At 39.3% G+C, this 21169-nt stretch overlaps 1 protein-coding gene across 2 annotated transcripts in view; it reads left to right on the top strand.

Moving 5' to 3' along the window:
* Positions 1-21169, top strand: part of GGACT (gamma-glutamylamine cyclotransferase) — a 29857-nt gene that overhangs the window by 2471 nt on the left and 6217 nt on the right. The window contains exon 2 of one of the 2 annotated variants that reach the window (XM_017816627.1): positions 9665-9879. The exons of the other annotated variant lie outside the window; for it this stretch is intronic. The gene's annotated coding sequence lies outside the window, so the exon portion shown is untranslated. The remainder of the gene's footprint in view (positions 1-9664; positions 9880-21169) is intronic. 2 annotated transcript variants of the gene reach the window in all.

Genomic DNA, 21169 nt, shown 5'->3' with positions numbered 1-21169 from the left:
GTTACGTGACTGCCTGATTTATGTTGTGAATTTTCAAGTGTAGTTACAGGCACAAAGGTGTAGTCATGGGGGTGTCATGAAGTGAAATAAGAAAAATAAATTCTAGGGGCATGTTGTGGCATTTTTCTTCGCTACTAGCTCTTACACTTTTGTTCTCTGGTGAACTAGCCAGATTATTTTTCTGTGTAATCCTGAACTCCATCAGTAGTTACTGTTGGTAGAAGAAAAATACACCATGTTTCACTGTAGTACTTGTCATTTCTTTTTTGGAGCAATGCACTTTTGTATTCCTTCCTAATCAAGTCATCCTGTATGTTTCTCAGGCTCTAAAAGTATACATTCTTTGAACTTGAACCTGGTCAAATAATTTTCATAACTTTCTTGATTTAAGTAGAATTGAGTGTGAAACTTGCATGACATTTTAAGTGAACTGCTTAAGCAGAGATCACGTGTCATAACAGGATGTATTTTCTATATGAACTGCTGCTACCTTTCCTTTTCTTATCTTTCAAAATATTTTTTGCAGCATTCTGACAGAGAGGGTAAGTATTACATAGATAATTCAATAAGAAACAGGGGAAATGGATGGACCCAGTCATGTTATTGACTTAGCAAACATAATACCCTTTTCATTTTGTCTCTCTAAAGAGAGTGTTTAATACCTTTTTTCTTCAAAAATAGAACTATTCAGGCAGTAGTAAATCATTGTTCTTAAACCAAAATATATAGCTATCTAGAGTTTTCTCCTTTTTTTTTCACTCCAAAGGTTTAATTACATTTTATGGACCATGTCAGATACAGCTCTCTTTTCCCCACTTCCAATTAATGCTAAAGAAGGACAGACTATACTGGGGTAATATCATGTCCTATTGATTTAATGGCCTTTACATGAAGATTTTTGGCCACTGTGATTTCTTTAAGTGTGTCAACTATTTTCTCTTAACATCTTGAGAAAACACATCAATATTACTGTCACTCTGGATTTCTCTCTTACAGGACACCTCTTTTCCTTTGGAATTACCGGCATAACCACCTCTCTTTGCAGTGTTTTGACTGTAATTGCTCATGACCTTTACTAACAGCCAGAGTTACCATCATATTGCTGACATTCTGACAGAAGTTCTTGGACACGCAGAATTGCTTTTTCTCATCCTTTCCCTGAACCATTGCTTTTTTCCAGTGCTGTGTGTTGTTACAAACTGTGAGGGAGATCATCCCACCCATGCCAGGCTTCAGCTGTGTGAGTGTATCTGTATAAGAACAATGCTGCAATTTGAAATATTTGTGCTATCAAGTAATACCAGAGTAATTGCAAGTCTGTTTATCTTCTTTCCCTCCCCTCATTTTATCTAGCCTAACAGCCCCACAACTTTTATTTCAGTAAAATTCAGGTTGGAAGGGACCTTGTGAGTCACTAGTCCAGTCTCCTTATTCAGAGTAGGGTCCTCTGTGTGAGCAGACCATGGTGTGTTTTATCCAACATACCTTGAAAACCTACAGGGATAGAGACTACACAACTTCCCTGGGCAGCTTGCTTCAGTTTTTGTCTGCATCATGAGAACCCTTTTCCTTGGATCAAATTGGGGCCTCTCTTATTCTGGTCAACTCTGACACATACCACTGTGAAGAGATTGGCTGTGTTTCCTGGATAACCACTTCACAGGTATGAGAAGACTGCTATTAGGACACCTCAAAGCCATCTCTTGTCAAGTTGAACAGGCTGCTTCCTGAGCTGCTTTTCACAGAGCAGGTGCTCTTGCCCCATGACCATGTGAATGCACCACAGTTTGTCCATATTTTCTCTTGTTTTGGGCTCAAAACTGCATACAGTATTGTAGGTGCGGTCTAGTGAGTATCAAGTAAAGGGAGATCCTCACTTCCCATTGGTCATGTTCCCATTAATACAGTGGAGGGTGCTTGCTGCCTTGGCCGCTTTCTTTGTTCAGCAAAGGTGTATTCATGAGTTAAGGTAAGGATGAGTAAGGTAAATCATTAGAACATCAGAGGAAGCGTGAATCCCAGACATCATGAATCCCAGTATCATCTTGACTGTTGTACTGCACTTCTGGCTGAGTCTTGGCTCCAGCAACAGTCAGGATTGTAGCATTCCTGTTAGTGAGGAGGGAGATGCAGATGCTCATTTCTCATCACGTCTAGATGTCTTGCTGTTTACTTATATATTCCACAAGTCGCAGGAATAGTTTTTGGATTTATGTTACTTTCTGGTAAAAGTATTATGCACAATTTAAATAATGTCTTAGAATGGTAGTAGACTTTTCTCTAAAATACTTTTTTTTTGCTGCTGATCTGGACTCAATCTTCTGTAATTTCTCTCTTTCATCTCTCCATATCTGGTCCTGTTTAGCCTGGAGATGTCTGAGAGGGGACCTCATCAATCTATATAAGTATCTGAAGGGGGGTGTCAAGACGATGGATCCAGGCTCTTCTCAATGCCAAACAATAGGACAAGAGGCAACAGACAGAAACTGATGCACAGGAAGCTCCACCTGAATATAAAGAAGAACTTCGTTACTGTGTGGGTGACTGTGCACTGTAACATATTGCCTGGGGAGGTTGTAGAGTCTCCCTCACTGGAAGTACTCAAGAACCATCTCTGGATGCAATCCTGTAAAATGTGCTCTAGGATAACCCTTCTTGAGCAGGGAGGTTGTACCAGGTGATCCACTGTGGTTCCCTTCCAATCTCACCCATTCTGTGATTCTGTGATATGCTGGGTATCAACCTGTACCTCTGCTGCTGCCTTCTGCATCTCAGGGACTTAAAGTTGTCTACACATCTAGTGAAATATATCAGTTAATACATTTTGCCTTCTGGTAGGCAGACCAGTTAATGTACAGGACTTGAAATAACTGTGGGTTTATTGTTTCTGCTGACACACAGTACTGATAAGAATTGTGAGTTTGTACCTCAGCTCTGCCCTCTTTAGTCTCCTTACTTAGATGACAAACTTGCATTTGAAATGTGAGTTTCATTTGTAGTTCCTGGCAAGAGATTCAGCTCACATCTCTTTACACCAACTGGTGATGCCTGAATGACCAGCCTAGATTCTGAACTTTAGGAAATTAAAGTGAGGTGAATGCTACCTCTGGCTCATAAAAAGTTATTAATAGCATTCTTTATGAATTCTTTTACATTGAACCCAAGTGTTTGTTGTTTAATTGCATATTGAACAGGTTAGGGTATGGACACTGAATTTTACCACCAAAAGCGGTTTTAATTACGTCTATGGATCCTATGCAGTTTCTGTAAGTAACAGTTTTGTTCTTGCTTGGATCTCAGAATGTGTGAATTTCTCTCGAAATCTAAGGTAACAGGTTAGATCATTTCCCATCAGGAGAAGCAAAGTCCGCATATACAGTAATACTGAAAGCTTGAAGGAAAATAGAAATAAACCAATTTTCTTCGAAACATTGCTGAGAAAAATGATTTTGAAGGTGAGACTGTAAGTAGTGAGTGAGAAATAAGGGTCTTGTTCTGTTTCTGTGTTGCAAGAATGGTGTTTGCAGTTGTTTTGAATGACAGGTAGACCTAGTGATGAACAGGGAATTCTTGAGAGTACTTACGCGAGTAAAGCCAGAACAGGAATTCATTATATAATAGTTTCATTAGCAGAAGCTATGGGTTGTTTTAAATTGGAAGGAAATAGTAGGTAGATAGGCCAAAGTACATAAAGGGCCCCACTTGAAGTTTTAATCCTCTTGTCTTTAATTCTTTTTTCTTGTAATGCTTTTGTTAGCTTTACCTTATTGAAGCTAATTTAACTGCATGACCTATCATTCACTGGAAGCGCTGGAATAAAACATTTCTGATTCTGGTAACACATAATGTGTGCTTCAAGATCGAAGAACAATGTTTAAGGCTGTTTAATCATTGATTTTGCATCTATAATTGCAATTCCTATGCTAGAAGCTACAAAATAATTGGTATCACAAGAAAGCAAACTTGCAGACTCAAGTGGTTTGCAAGTCCAGAAGTGCGATGGGAAGATGTTGCCCAGTAAATGTAACTGGTTCTGTGTCAGCATCTTTACAGGTGTCCAGAGAAGGGATATTGGCCTGTCCTTAGGGCTCTCCCTAATTTTAGCTTGCAAACCACCATGGAATTGCTTTTGCCCATGCAGTCTATCTCTCTGCTCCTATGCACAAGCCTCCTGCATAACTCCTGCCTCCCTTTTGTTATGATGTTCTTCTGGCTCCTGTTTTTTGTGTATTTTCCTGTGCTCACAGGGTTAGGAGACTTTATGCTGGCAGTATGTGAAATGAGTGCTGGAATGCGCACTCTTGTAGGGATTCAGCCAACCCAGCTCACCTGGTCTGAGAAGACATTGTACTACAGTGAGGCAGCAGGTTTTTGTTAGTGTTTCAGTTTTGGGAAAAATGGGAATAGTTCATGGGTTTTGTGAAAAGGTCATGGAAAAAGGAAAGAAATGTTAGGAGTCTAGAGAAGGGGCTTAATAACATAAGCATCCAGAGTAACAAATTTAAGAGAAAATTACTAGATTCAGATTTTTTATCATTTAGATCCAATTTAAGCTTACAGTAGAACTTGCTCAGACATAAACCGTTACCAGAATTTGTGGGTGGAAGAATTGAAGGCAATTGAAGAAAAGAGTTTTAAGCAATAGCAGTTGGGTGCAGATGATGAGATGAAGGATGAAAAAAAAATGTACTTGCCATGACTGTCAGCTGAGTGAGGTGTGATGGTCTTAGATTTATAGATAGGAATAGAAAGAGTATAACAGGCATTAGGATTTCTTATTCCCATGACTGCATGCCTGCTCTCAGGTACTCAAGGGAGATTGTAATTTGAAGAACAACTTAGGCCCAAATTTAATTTTGGCAAAGGAAGAACTCTGAAGACAATGGGACAAGCCTACAGAGACTAGGAAAGTGAGGGGGAAAGATTATTAGAGATTACTGGGTAGAAAATGTAATCTTGGATTTAATGTCACCTTTGAGGTATGTTTGAGTGTAAATCAATTGCTATTGATCTTCTTTGAGGCTGTTTTTTTAGTGAAGCCATTAAAAATAAGATTTTTTGTACAGTAATTAAGAATCTGAGCTCAGTGTTGTACTGCGTTTTCACTGAAAGGAGATGGAGTACAGCACATGTACGGAGTGTGGTAACGTGCTTTGGAGTGGTTCGAAAGTACATCAGTTTGCACAACACTAGGTATTGCTTTGTTTTGTGTTGCCTGTGAGTTGTGGAGGTACTGTTTGGTAAGTATTACGTTGGGATGTTGGCATAGAACAACTAAATTAAATTTAGATGGGATTGCACAGAGCTAAACCTGCACTATATATTAGGAAAATGTATAAATAACAGAGAAGCTATATGAATGAGAGGAATGTTCCAACACAGTTTATGGAGTGGAGCCCCAGGCTTAGTTTTGCCTTAGCTGAAAATTACTTAGGGGAATAAATCCCAGCAGGTTGCTTACCATGCACACACACGTTTCACACATCAGACTACTAACCTGCTCCAAGGCTGCAGTCCTTGCTGTGATGTAGTTCAAATAACCCTGCCATGAAAACTTTCAGAATGTGAAACCAGCCACGGGCCAAATCTAATTGAAGCTTTCTGAAGCTCATTTCAAACATGAAAAGTAACATAGTTACATGCTTAGGAACTTTGTCTGGTTGGAAAGAGTGTCCAAAGGGAAGGTGATATGAAGGGCTCAGAAAGAAGAATCTCTGCCTTCTGTGGACTCTGTAGATAGAAACCTATTCTCTTAACTGTTATCTCTAATAGGATTCAAATTCAAGAGAGAGTGAGCATAAAAGAAAATTAACATTCAAGAGATTTAAATTATATTGTAGGTTAATGGTTTATTTCTTTTGATTAAACTGTCTTAAGGCAGTGGGCCTTATTTTGTGATTGTGGTTCCAAGCATAATAAATGTCTCAGTAATGTGCATATGTATGTGGTTATGTGAAGCTTCGGGAAACCTGCTTAACAGAAACAAAATATCTGAGGTGAGCAGAGACAGAAGAGAGTTTGTTAGTGTTTTTTCATCTTTATAGTATGGGCCTCCTTAATGAGATATCCTGATTGGCTGTTTATTCCTCTCCCTTCTCTTCTTGTTTATATTTACCTTTATTTATCTTGTCAAAATCAAGAAATTTAGGTCAAAATATATCTGGATCCATCTGCTCATCTAGTCTGTTCTTTTACTGCTAGTAGTTATATCTTTTAATTAAGTATGCTTAGTGACAGTTTACTACATTAATGAATGGCATCAAGTATCTTTAATTTCATACATGATGAATTTAGGAGGTTTTTTCTTTACTTCTGTATAACAAACCAATTATGTAATCTGTTTTATTTCTCAAATTGTAGTCTATATGTCTTATCTGTAACTTATGTTTTAGTGTTGGTTTAGGTGGAATCTCAATCACGCTCCATAATTTAGCTGTCTTTAGTGGAGGTTTATTATTATCACAGTCTTGTTGTGAATGCAGGGAATGTTTATTCATTGACATGGTGATCCATTTCAGTTTTAAATTTTGTTGATTGTAGTTATTCTTTGGTGCTCTAAATCTTATGACTGACTTAGAAAATTATGAAGTCCATGACTGACCTTTCAATTCTAGGTTCATCAAACACTTTGATTGTTATTTTAGTTGGTTTTTTTTTTTTTTTTGTTTGGGGTTTTTTTTGTGATTGACCATCAGTGTTGTTGTAACCCGATTTTAAGTAAGGTCTGCAGAGTGGTGCTGCAGACACAGGACCTGATAGGTATGATAGTAGAAGAAAGGAGCAGGTGATACTGTCTGTAGGATAATTTGCCTTTTGTGACCCTGCCAGATCAGGTAACTTGGTTTGACATTAGACAGGTCAAAAATTAATCTTTTGGGCTAATTTTTGAGATTATGTGTGGGATGAATTATTTATTTGACACCTGCCTCACCTCTCTGTGGTACTTTATGCCAGCCCATTAATCCATCAGACCAACTACATTATCAAGTAGATTTTTACTTTAAGTAGCAGTGATGCTTTGGGCGTGTAATTAAGGAAAAGTGTTAGGAAATATTTTTAGTGTCAGACAGTTTTAAGATTGATGATTTCTCTCTCTTATCCCCAGTACTCTTATACTTTTGTGATCTGTAAATACTCTGCAGTATTGACAGCATGCACAGATTTACTGTTTACTTAGACATCTCCACTTGGATCCCCACTCTGATTATTTCCATGCTCTGGGCAGAGCTGCTGCAGATGTAACTTTTGTAGCATGTTTTCTGAGCCACCTCGATACAATCACTTAGCTGTCTAAGAAATGTACTAGCTTACATTGTTGTTTTTAATAAAACCTGTGGTATTGCTCTAGATTACACTCATATGCGTGTGTAACAATTTAGCAGTGAATCTCCAGTGAGATCACATATGCAGTGTGTGAACAAATGTGTAAGATGTTTTTCCTGTATGTCTAGAAAAATAGCAGTGTATCTTATCTACAGTTGCCACATCGGCAGCTTGGAGGAAAACTGCGTGAGGGTATAGATTTTTAATGGTTCCGTATCAAAGTGATGTATCTCACTAGCATGCTATCAATAGAACAAATAAAATCTATATGCCCATAAACAAAATATTATTTATATTTTTTAAAATCTTTATTAAATAGCAATTATTTCAGAACTACTCGGGATTAAAAGGTCTCATATCTGTGATCTGAAAATGGTGTTTGAGATCAAAAATAGATAGAACCAGGAGAAGGGTTATTCTGTAGACTCGGATTTGTAGCAGCCTTTGTGTACAACACGTAAAACAGGATGGCTGTCTTGGAAACCTGAAGGGCAGAAGTGTGTGTAGCTTTCTATGTGTGGAGCAGAAGCTTCAGAGAGGGAATGTTAACTGAGCTGTGCAGCTATTCTTGAGGTCGTGGCAGCACAGTCAAGGGTTGTTCTTGCTCTTTGCCTTCTTTCAGTGCTTTTATCAGCCAAAGGTGTACAGCTGGCCTGGCACTGCTCTGCCTTTGAGCCAGACATACCTTGTGTGTGCCAGATCCAACCAAAGCCAGTCTCAGGACTAACAACAGTCTTTGGCTCTGCCAACTCCTAGAAAGTAGAAAAATTAGATTCGTGCCCTCTGTCCCCAGGGCTCTAACCCACACCCCTCAGGAGCATTTGTTCTTGTTTGGCCTTTTGAATCACAGTGCAGAAAGCAATGCAAGATTCATTGGGGCAGAGAAGGCTCAGTGTAGTGCCCCAGGATTGTATCTCTGAGTGAATTTGGGAGGCATGTTGTGGAGCAGGAATGGGTGCAAATTCAACATTTTTTTCTCTTTTCAGGGTTATTGTTATTTGGGAAAGTAAATCTAAAAAAGCCAAATAGTTGTATGATGTACCATCTGTAAAGGGGCAGGGAGTGGGATCTAGTAATCTCTGCTTGAGGAAGAAGAAATCTAATGCTGGACCACAGAACCAGTCTCTCACAGTCTCTGTGAGTCTAGCGTTCCTTTCCATTAATAGCATATGAATCATACTGCCATTTTACTTTTTAAAGGAGAGCTAAGAGATTGTCTCATCCAGTTCCCTGGCAAAAGGCAAATTTGGCAGCAGTAGTGTTATTTCTGGTAAAAATTTGGCTGTCTTACTGTTGAGGATAGTCAGCAGTGAAGGATTCCCAGCCTTCCTGGATGGTCTAGGCTCTTCCTAGGCACCCTGCTTACCAGTAAGTGGTTAGTCTTTCAAGTGTCCATCTTTGGAATCTAAGCTTATTGGATCCTTTGTCACAGTAGATGGGGAAAAGAGCTTATATCCTCTCTTTTTCTCTTACAGTATGCTTTCATATTCTTAAAGGCATGACTCTGTTTTCTCTAAAATAAGTGATCACAGTCCAGGTTCTTTTTTTTTGTTGTTTTCTTTTATAGGTTTTGGTTTCTTGACTTGTTACTGTTCTCTCTCAGTCCAGTTGATTGTGGTTCTCTACATACAGTGCTCAAAGCTGGACATTCTGCTCAATTTGGGACCAGATCAGAGCAGTGGATTATGGTCACATCTTACTAGTGATGGGTTCATATATACACACTTGGATACTTTTTCCAACAGTACCACGTTGTTGACTCATGTTGAGTTCATGATCATTATAACTGTCAAATCTCTTTCTGCAGATCTGCTGTTACGCTGATCTTTCTCCAGATTTTGTTTATGCTGTTGATTATTCTCAGCTAATCTTAGAACTTTGCACTGGCAGCAGTTGTGCTTTGCAACTGTCTCATTAGTCTTGTGCACAACCCTGGGTGTTGTGAATTATACCTGCATCTTTCACATTGTGTGTATTTTCATTACCAGTATTTTCCTGCTACTGGAATGAATGTAACAAATTTTTTTGCATGTATTCAGTTTGAGATGAACTTCTGATAAATATTAAATAGCCTTTCTAAAACAGTTTTGGTTTTTTTTTTTACCTGAATACCAACAGTTCTTGTTAAATCCTGTTTTTAGCTTGCTTGTGGGAATATCATGAGCACCAGTGTCAAAAGTTCTACCAAGATCAGTATAAATAACTAGTAGGATCCATACAGATGATTGTTTTTCAGCATCCACACATCTTACCAGCTATAGAGATAATAAACTGCCTCTTTGTACATTCTGAATATTAGGTTTTATTACTAAAAGGTCTGCATCCCTTCTTTCTTCCATAGGAATTGACAGTGGAAATAGTGGGTATCTCCATCCAAGTGGTGTCCCCTAGGTCTGCGTGGGCATTCTTTTGCTCATCAGCCTCACCCAGGCAGTTTGGGCTGCTTAGCCTCTCTCACTGAGCAGGAGGTGAGCAGGACACATCAGGCCACTCTGCTGAGCAGCTCCAGACAAACCTTTTTGACCTGTGTTTAGTTGTATTTCTGCTCCTGTTCATGTAAGTACATTGTAATTCGGTGACCACTGAATACTTCTGTCTTTTGGGAGAAAATGGGAAAAAATGGTCCCTTAAGACCTTTTCTATTGTTTATTATTATTAATTTTAAAAAAGGGATAAAAGACTAGGTAGTCCTAAGATAATTGACACCTTGTTTTACAGAAGACTACTGGTGTGAGGGTTTTTTTGCTTTTTTTTGGTCTGGGGGGAGAGGAGGGGAGTTGTTTGGAAATGCTGAAGAAGCCAAATAGAACAAATGGTGGTGTTGTAATAAATAAAACATGCATGTAAAACCTGTCTAACTTGGTTAGCCCACCAGACTTAGACAGTCTCTTTTAAACATTATTTGTGGATGTTAACATCTGTTTAAATCAAGCATATGGGAGAAAAGCTGTTTTTTCTTAATGGTTCAGCATTCCTCTTCTCAAGCTTAAACATTTTCCTGCTTCTCATGACTGTTTTTTTCTTTATATGAGTTTATGTTAAGTGATAGCAGTATTCAAGGTTTTCTTGCTTGCCTATCTTCCTTTTAGGTAATTCGAAAGTGTGTCATCAAAAAGCTAGCCTCAACAAACCAGTTGAGAGGTAGTAGGTGCCTTGCTGGCACACAGGGAACTCCTCAAAACATTGTGTATGGATCCTAGATATGCGTTCACCTGAAAATAGTTCCTGTATCAGTGTTAGCCTTTCTGTTCCAGCTTTAAAATCCACAATGGTTGCAAAGAACCTGAAAACTCATACCTATGGAACTTCCTGTACCTTACTGGAAAAGTATTGAAAGACAATATGACTTTTGGCAAGCCTGCTGTAGGAAACCCATGGATAACTAGTGGAAGGGAAGTGTCAGTCTGAATGTGTTTTTACGAAATTAATTATAAATACCTAGACTGCATCTTCCTCTGTATTCTGATACAGAATTTTCTGCCAAAATAGAGACTTCCAAACCTTTTGATTTTAAAATATTGCTTTTGTTTGTTATCATACAGTATTTTGTATCTTCCTTGTATAACAAGCTTATGACTTTTCAAAAGTTCAGGATTCTTTCACTAATTTATTTAAAAAGCTATATTTAAAAAAAAAAAAAAAAAAAAAACAAACGCAGCACAACTTAAATCTTATACCAGTTGATCAAACTGCCTGTTATAACTCCATTTGGGTTTTGGAATAAGCATGAAAAGCTGAGAAAGTTTTCATTCTCTTATATCCATTATCTAAAGATTAGAGCAAATGCATGTACTTTCTCATAAAAAAAATACAGGGTCACCAGTTCTGAGTCTTTGCATTTTCCATTAATTTGTCAATTCCTTATCAGCTGTATCTTGCTGATAGAGTAGAAAGAAGGAGAGACTGAGATTAATTAAATCTTCTTTGATATTTAACTGTTTATTTAGATCTTGGGGATCCAAGGAACTCCAAGCAATAATCAATCAAAATCACTCCCGTCTATCTATTCTCAGTAGAACCATAATAATAACCAATTAATACAGGTCTGGACTGGACAGAAAGGTGGTAATTAACCCCTACAAAAATTGATTGCAATTTGCAAATTTCTGGTGTAGCAGTTAAAGCCCTTTTGCAAAACAGGTTTAGGATTCAGCTTGCTCAAAATATTGAAATACAGCAAAATTTTTACTTTGTTCAGGCCTTTTTTGACCTGGACTAAAAGATGAAGGCTTTTAGATACCTTGAACCTCATTTTTAAAATGACCTGCCATGGTCAATTAACTGATAATGTATCAGTTAGCTAGAAAAATAATCTATGCATTGCTTCCCATAATTTGCTGTGGTTCTACTTCCTTTGAAGTATTACTGCCCTAAAATCAAAGCACACACACCATTGCAGAGTGTTTTAGAAATATACAGTGTTATTCTGGTGACACCAGGTGTTGAAAGTAAAAAATGTAATGCATTATGTATTCAGAAGCATGCCTTTATTAAGTGATAGTTATTGTGGGGTAAATGGTGAGCTAGTGAAGGTTTGTAATTTGACAATAATTTGAGTTATCTATTTTGAAAGAAATGTTCGTTTGCTGAAAGTCAGAAGTTACTTGATCTTTACCTATCTTTTTAAGCCATATCAAAAAAGGCAAAATTAAAATGTTATATGGTTTCTCTTCTTCATATGTTTTAAGTAATATACTGTTTCTTGATTTATATCTGGTTCTCTAATTATATTATTTAAATTTTTTTCAGTTAATTAGCATCACTAAGTAAGTGTTTGCTTAAAGAATGCAGAAGTGAAATTAACTGAGATGTCCAAATGTCCCTAGATACTATCAAATCTGGAAGAAATGATGTTCAGAATAATAACATTATTCCTGTATTTGGGGATTGGGAATTACCCAAGCCTGCTGTACTGCACAGTACTTGGCTGGGGGAAGTGGCACTGGGAGGGCAGTGATTGATTTGTTTAAGAGCTGAAAGGTAACTTTCTGTGAGCAACTTGGGCTAAGCAGTTGTTTAATAATGTTTTGTGAATTTTCAACATTGTGTGAATAATGTTTAATATTTTCAGGTAGCATCATTTTAAGTCCAAAAATACAGTATTTGTTTAATCTGTAAAATCATCCCTTCTTATTTCAGCTTTTCATTGTCAAATGCATTTGATATGAGGGTGTACCAGTGTTCACCCTCTTGAAACCCCTTGAAACTCCCAGGCCATATTTGCTATGAACCAAGACACTTCAGTGGAAGGAGTCTCTTATTAAAAGCATGGTGCTGACTTCTCCATGGTATTTACTGGAGACTGTTCTCTTTAGTTGTGGCATAAAAATAAATTTTAAGTGGTGCTTGTAAATTTACTTTAGTAGGAGGAATGTTGCTGACAAGAAGAGCTGTTGGTTTTGTATTATATATCAGATTGTGCCAAGAGGTGTGTTTTGAAAATGTCTGTGGATCCCAATGCAAGAAGAAACTTTTCACTTAGAAAGACAGAGAAGTCTTAGGACTTGTTGTTCCTGTCATACTTATCCTGGTCACTGGCACTGAAACTGGAAAAAGTAATGAGTGAATTGGAAGATACTCTACCTACTACTGGATATTTGGGACCTACTTGGAAGGGCGGGATCCCAATAAAATGAAGCCCATTGCAGCAGGTATGAATTGTTTCCTCATTTCCACAACAACCCCTGAAGCAGCATGAATATAGTGATCCCTTGTCACTTGTGCCTCGTGTCCTCCAGTACAGACAGTGACATGGCAGTTACGCTTTCCATGCTGAGATCTGTGCATTGGCTTTGGTCTGCTTTGTTGACAGCTAACGTAGCCAGTTTAGCTGTGCTCCTTTCTCTTAATTTTGCCCCATGCTTGGGGAGTGCAAGGCTGCTGTTGTGGGCGGATACTAAGGCTAGTCAGAGGATATGCTAATTTATACTTGAGGCTTAATCACCTTTGCTTGGGAGCTGTTACAGTCCTAGGTTGGCTACATCTTAAGATGTAGCTTGAGGCATTCAGGACATTTTATACTGTAACATTGCCTAATTCTTGCCTGTTTTCTCAACACAAAGTCTAGATTGAAGGATAGGTGTAGTTGGATGCTCTTCTAGACACTTAAATACTTTAAGATATGTGAGTTTCCTCTGATGTGCACCCACAGTAATTTGAAAGACTTAAGTCTCTAGAATGCTATTTCTATTAAAAAAAAAAAGTTCCTTTTCAACTACTCTATAAGCTATCATGAAGCAGAAACGTATTGCAGATGGAAACCACCTGGTTTGTAGAAGTAAAATTCTTCAAAACGCTATTCGAGTGTGTCCAGAGCAGGGCGACCAAGGTGATGAAAGGTCTTGAGGGCAAGACTTACAAGAAGTGACTGAGGCCACTTGGCTTGTTCAGCTTGGAGAAGAGAAGGCTGAAGGGAGACCTCATAGCAGTCTGCAGCTTCCTCAAGAGAGGCCGTGGAGGCAGAGGTGCTGGTCTCCTCTCTGGTGACCAGCAATAGGACACGAAGAAATGGAATGAAGCTGCATCAGTGCAAGTTTAGATTGGACATTAGGAAAAGGTTTTTCACTGAGAGGGTGGTCAGTCACTGGAACAGGGTCCTTAGGGAAATGGTCATGGCACTAGGCCTGACAGAGTTCAAGGAGCATCTGGACAATGCTCTATGTTATATGGGTTCATTTTATGTAGTCCTGTGAGGAGTGGGGAATTGGACTCCAAGATACTTAGGTATCCCTTCCAGCTTGAGAAATTCCGATTCCTTTATTGCCTTCAAATGATGAGTCCCCAGAAGTTCTTGTCTGTGGTCCCCAAGCATATGTTTTTGCACTTTGTATCATTAAAAGCCATCTTATTTTAATTACACAGTTCATAGCCTATCTAATATGTCTGCAGCATGAACCAATGGTTCCTCTGGAAGCATCACGCACAGATGTGGTAGGCACACAACTACTAGCTGTAGCAAGACCACTAATAAATAAAACGACATTGATTCCTGAGGAATATGACTGGTAACTTCTGTGTGTGCTTATTACACTGTATTTTAATATAGTCCCTTAAAATCCTCCCTTAACTAACTCCTTGTTTGTAGACAGTTCTTCTCTGTGACTTGGTCTGGAGATATTTTCACTGCATATTAAATAATGGACTCCAAATCCATTGTGTTATCCTTGTCTAAGCAGGTTGTTTAACGACACTGGCCTGGCTTTTTTGCATTCGGAACCATATTGCATGTTATTCCCCTTCTCATTTACTTCCAGTACGTAATTCTGTTCTTCTTCCTTTATTAAGTTAGTAACAGAAATTCTTTCTGAAAGGTCACTGAAAAGAGGCTGCAGAGCATGTATAAAACTGTTTTCATTTATGTAATTTTTTTTTAAATGTGGCTCAAATAAATGTCTGTATAATTCAGATGATTATTATCTAATGTCTTCCTCTTACAGCCTGAGCCCTGGTTTAAGATGTCTTTCATTAAAACTTCCTTCCAGGCATCCTGGACACTGCTAAGGAGAACTTGAATTAGAGTAAATTCTGTGTGCCATCGTAAAACCAAAATAGCTTTATTTGCAATTGCAAGAATATATCTATGTAGAGATAGGGAATTATTTCCACCAGTAATTCTTGTGAGACTCTTGTGGCTCCAGGAGAAGATTTAAGGGCTTGTGTCACTGGTTTTCCTCGTTCTTCAGTAAATACAGACTTGCCTTAAATTTTACATTAGACTATAGAACCTCTTGCTGCATCAGAGACCAAAGCACTTTTTATCTGAAAGTAACATTTAATTCCACATATAAATTGGAGATTTCTTGTCTTCTTATCTTTGACTCTACCAAGCAGAAGGATATTTGAGATTTTGGTCAGTACGTTTTCTGGATTTGAAACCAATTACTCCAGTGCCTTGCTGAGTGCAATTTCAGGCTTTTTTGGATATGCTCCCAGAATATGTATTTGTTTCTTTTGTGTAGAAGATATGAGGCCAGTAAATGTATTTACTTTGGGATAAGGATGCTTTCTCTGTTGATAAAGGAGGGGAGGTATGTTTCAGATTTCATTGCAGGATTTGCAAGTCTTTCTTGAAGAGCAAAAATCAAGACCAGGACAGTTAAAATAACTCATTAGTTCTCTATGTGACTTTTTATTTGTTCTGTAGTAAACTTGGTACTAATTTCTAAGCAGAAGTGATATGCCTCGGTGGGACTGAAGTAATTATATACATCTGTTCATGGTCCTTTGTAGTTTTGAATTGGTGTTCTGTTTTGGTTTGTATTTTCTAACCTTTTATTATATTAGAAAATGGTGGAAGGGATTTGTTGCTGAGATATGGATTGGGTTTTTATTTTTTACTTGCATTAAGCTGCAAGCTGAAATTCACTTTTAAAAAACCTTTTTATTAAGTAAAATATAGTTTATCCATGTAAGACTTGGATATACATTTAATTAGTAAGGCAAATAAAACAACTGTAGTGAATTAGAAGAGAATCACAAAATCATTTAGTTTGCAAAAGACCTTTAAGATCATGGAGTCCAGTCATTAACCCAGCACTGTCAAGTCCAACACTAAACCATGTCCCTAAGCACCACATCTACACATCTTTTAAATACCTCCAGGGATAGTGACTCCAACGGCTCCCTGGGCAGCCCATTGAGCTGATTTATTTTGTTACCAGTGTGTCACATGTTAAACATTATGCTTTTCCAAAAATTTGATTCATGGACTGATAGGATGGTATAAGCCTTCTTCCTTTAAAAAAAAAAATTACCACTTTTCCTTTTGTGCACCTTCAGTAACTTTGGTCCTCTAAATGTCAGGAAGGGCCTCTCCTTCTTCCATTGCTGCCTAGTGGCATGCATACAAATAAAAAAGCATTAATGTTAGTGTATCTTCTGGGAGTATAGATATACTTTATTGTCTACTACCCCTTCTGAATCTCACAAAATTTGTATAACCCTGCTTCAGGGCCAACGTGCTTGGCCATTACCCCACACTATCTGTACCTACCCTTTCTGGTGGAATATTTAAAATAGTGTTTGCATTTAGATCTGGTAGTTCCTCCAGTACAGCTGGTTTTAACTTTCCTCTCTTCTTTTCCATGGGCCACTAACACTTTACAAGCAAAGCGTGGCTCTGTGGAGAAACTCCTTGTGTGTGTATATATGGATGCAGTAAATGCATATGAATTACCTTTTTTTGGCCCTTAAAGGAGCCTGTAGTTTCCTAGGGAATCACAGGTTGAAAAAACCAGTCTTTGGGGTTTCCTGATGTTTCATTTCCGCCGTGTTGGTCAAAGGTTTGTGTTTTAGTAGCTAGTCCATGCTGGGGTAGGTAGTAGTTTCTAGAGGAGAAATGCTGCAGTGTAATGTGTTGCTGTTCCCAGATTTATACCTGGATTTTTCTGTTTGGCTCATTTAGTGGAGCAGATTTTGTTCCCTGAACATCTGCAATTTCATTTGGTTTTTAGTGAGGTTTGAGAAGCATCATGTTGCAGTGTCCTCTCCGCATGGTGCTCCAAGACTCTGGCACCTTGACTCATGCCAGGGAGACATCCTGCTACCACCTGTGGAGCCATTGGCTGTAGTGGCCTCTGCTATTTGTTTGGGATGTCCAGCTGCCGGCCCTCCCAGTCAGCCACATGGTGAGGCCCAAGAGGCACCACCGGGCACTCGCAGGGCTGCCGAGTCTCACCTGCAGCCCTGTGCCTTGGCACCTCCAAGGAGCCAGAGCAAAGGCATAAGATGGCTTCCAGAGCCGCAGGCCCCTGCATGTAGGAGGCTGCTTTTGCTCAGCAATGGGGGGTTTTATTTGACATCTCCCTTCCAGGCTCAGTCGCACTCCCAAGGGACAGTGCTGTGCCATGACCTGGGCACCTATCCCCTCAAAGAGAATCATTGTGCAGCTGTTCCCTCATTTCCCTTGTGGAAAGGCGCCTCGCGATCCTACACAAGACCTCATCTTTTTTTGTCTTCCCGTTCTCTCTCTCACCATCCTTTCAGTGTAAAAAAATGCATTCCCATGCTTAGGTACTCAAAAGTGTTTGTTTCACAGACTGGGATGCTCTTCTCCCTCCAAAACAGTGAACTGACTGCTCTGGGTATTGGCATGTAAATTAATGTGCTGACCTTGCAGGGAAACCATCCAAGCTGCAGGCTGTGTCCTCAGTTTCAGGATGTTGGTGGTTTGAAACTCTGGGCTATGTTCTGCATCTCAATGATAGAAACCACTTCAAATTCATGGTGGTGTGGCAGGGCTGCCCTATCAAAAGTTGTTTTTCTACTTTTTCCTGTAACAGAAACTGGCATTTACAGTTAATACTCCATTCTTATAGGTTGTTTGTTGGTTTTTTCCTTTGTGTAGATACAACAGTTTAAGTACCTATGCTAAAGGTGCAAAGACCAGATATTTCTACATATATCATTTAAATTAATTGTCGTGTACTTAAAACTGCATGATAAGGACCCACCTGCTTGAGTGGGATTTTGAGAAGCCACTAGTCTGCTGCCTTTCCCTAAGGCAAGGTGAACTGTAGCATCCATGATAGTTTGAACAAATTTTCAAGAGTTCTAGTTTTTAAGGCTTCAACACTGTTTACTGATTTTCACTTCACACCCCGGTTGCCACTCAAGAATGAGATGCTTGAGGTATTTCTGTGTTCTTCTGAAACATCAGTCTGCTGCTCAACAGCACTGAAAAAGGCATTAGGGGAAAGGAGGGTAAGCAAAGCAAGAGACATGGTTTATATCCATGTATAAATCCATGGTTTATCCATTCTCAAATATTTCAATTCTGATTTCCCTATGTCAAAAACCCATAGAAGAACCAGTAAAGAGCACTTTTTGTTTGGTTAAATACATGTGGTCTTGTCAGCCTAGAAGAGAGCAAACACTGAAAAGTATCTGGTGGCACTGAGGAGGTACATGGAGACCCTGAGCTAGAGGAAGGTGAAGCAAGCAGGCATCAGGGAAAGACCCCAAAGTGATTTGTGCCTCATGCACCCACATGGAGTCTCAGCAGGGGTTTACCTACCGTGCTGCTGCCATTGCTGACACAAAAACAGTCACGTGAGCTCACAGAAGGAAAAGGCCTTTACACACCACAACACTTGTCACTTCTGGCTTGGGAAGGGCCTGGAACCAAGTCTGGAAATGCATCGGTGTTGCCTTGCCCTGTTCTTGCACTCTGATGTTGAAGTATCTGTTGTGGACCACCCTCTTATAGAGGGCAGTGGGTGATCAGACCTTTTTGGGGTTGCTTGTTAAGATTGTTCTTATGCCCTGTCCTTACAATTAGAAAGCTATCCATATTAATTATTCCATGCAAAAATTTTGGCTTACTGTGTGTTTGTGTACATGGAGAATCAATTGCTTCTATAAAAGCTTTCCCCATGTTGGTAGGTGATTGTGCCCTGTCTCATCAGCTCCTATTTAAGCTCCTGCTGGTTCAGTCTTTGACCCAATAAAACAGTCCTGGACCCGGTGCTGTGCCCTGAGCTCTTTCTAACTACTTCTGTAGTCCACACGTTTCTGAATTGAGGTCGCAAGGCTTTGCTGATGCTCATACAACATTACTTAATATAAGGACAAAACATTACTAGTATTAGTAATACTTATATAATATTCTCTTGAGGTGTCAACTTTTTTTCCCTCCTCAACTCAATTTGTCCACATCCATTGACTTTCCATTTTTTCATCCTCCTTTTCTTGTCCTCCTTGATGTGCCGGCAATCCCCTCATGTCTCTGCACTCTCTAGAAATTTAGTCTGTTAATCAGTCTAACGTTGTGTCCATTTTGTTTCTGCATTGCATCTTCAGCATCTTTTTGCACGTGGTGGTTTTATCGGATTGTCACTTTGAGACCTTCTCACAGTCACTTTGGGAATGAAACTCTTTCTGTTAGTAGTAAAAATTAATCTAATGAAGTTTTTTCTATGCAGTACAGTTGAAAGTGACTTGAAGTGTTTTCAAACAGACAAAAGGCAAATGTTTGCTGTGATGCCAAATGGGTGCAAGGCATGTGAGCAGTGTGTGATTGATGCTTGTCCAGAGGGCAGGCATCCTCACTCTGCCTCCTAGCAGATACTCAAAGATACTCCAGCTTAAGCGCAGGCATATTTGTTGGTTTGGGGATGTGAACTATCCAAGGAAGAAATTAAAAGAATCTGCAATGTAGGTTAAGTGGCGCTTCAGGTAGTGCCCGGTAGCATCCAGCATGGCACTGGTTACTCCAATACTCCTGTTTGTTTTCACAAACCAGCACCTCACAGTTTTTGAGCGGATGACCGCTGTGAGGAGACCGTAACCTCTTGATTTCAAAGGAACCATCGTTTCACTGGTGCCTCTGTGGTTAATGTAAGAAAGGTGTCTTGCCATAAACTTTTTCCGAGGTATTCAGCAATGTTGGGAAGGGGTCGGCCTGGGCAGGAAGCCCTTGTCTGTGCTATAAAGAAAATAGCAAGCAACAAAATGAAAGCATCAAAGGACTAACAGGATGCAGTCCCAGGAGTCCTCTCTGGCATGTTAGTCCTTCTTGAAAGTTAGCATTGAGTGAAGAGTGACCTTAAAACTCGCTTCATTCAAACAGACTGGGCTCAAGTTTAAAGTTCAAGGCATTTTGTTTTTTCACCTGTTTCCTACAGTTTTTAAGAAACTTCTGAAGAATTAATGTGTAACTATATCTGGTCACAGAGCCAATGTGGAGAATTTTTCTCAAGGGAAAATAATGTTACTGTATGGAGTGAAAGAAATGGATACTTTCTGAGTGGAGTTTTATTTTCTTGAAACTTTTTCACCCTAACCCACTGCTACCATGATTGCAAACAGCCCTGGAGCTGGCATAAAACACACGCTATTTCTTACTTTATTTTTGAAAGAAGCTGGTAGGATCCTATAGTTGTCTGAATCATGGTGAAAAGGTGATTTTTTGCTGAAGCTGCTGCTGCTACTTAGGAAGCAAGGTCTTGCTTTGGGCACAACCTGTGAGCAAAGAGCCTGGTTGCAGTGGGTACATGTTGACTGAGCCAGTGACTGGCCACATTGCCACCCACCCCTCTCTCACCATGCTGGAACTGTTGGGCCTGAGAGGGAAAACTAAAGCCCTCACCCAAAACTCCATTGGTAGGAGAGGATAGATGTGGATACAGAGCTGCAGCCCTACCAGTGCTAATGCCAAGTGGCAAGCTGGGCTGCTGGCTGACACCGGTTATGAGCCTCTTCTGGTTTTACCCAGCAACATCTACCTGTATGATCCTGAAGTAGTTACTTTATTTTCTGATCTTTGCATCTTATCTTATGAAGCAACTAGTAACTGATCCCGTAAGTAATTCGGCAGGTTGTCTTTCATAGCTAAAAGAAATAGTTTGCCAAGATGACATACAAATTTTACTCGTGTTTCCCCAAGCCATTAAATTTTAATGATTCTTGCATGAATATTTCATGAAAGCACCTTCTGAATGGGTTTGTTTAGTCCTGGCAGCTAATACTTAGTATAAAGTTTGGGGGGGGGGTGTGTTTGGTTTTTTGTGGGTTTTCTTTTCCTCTCAGGTGGTTTAGTGCAGGTAAGAAGTGTCAAACTGGATTAAGTGAGAAAAGGCAACTTCTTGTTGGTGATTCAGCAAGGGGATGCTGTATAACTCTTTTCAGCTGCTTAGTGGAAGCCTGTGAAATGACCCTCAAATACAATTCTGCTCTGTGCTCTCTGGCCACAAGGTGGCTAAAAATGTTGTGAAAGCCCATGATATGCAAGTGCTTTAAATGATGCTAATACATCTGCAGCCTTTCTGCAGCGCAACACACGGCACACGGGAGACAAGATTTATTGTGCATAAAATTGTATATGTCTTATTTATATGGAGTGGTGTTT

The sequence above is a fragment of the Lepidothrix coronata genome, unplaced genomic scaffold (genome assembly GCF_001604755.1).
Source record: "Lepidothrix coronata isolate B3197 unplaced genomic scaffold, Lepidothrix_coronata-1.0 Scaffold57, whole genome shotgun sequence".
Lineage (NCBI taxonomy): Eukaryota > Metazoa > Chordata > Aves > Passeriformes > Pipridae > Lepidothrix > Lepidothrix coronata.
This window is presented reverse-complemented; position numbering and strand designations above follow the sequence as displayed.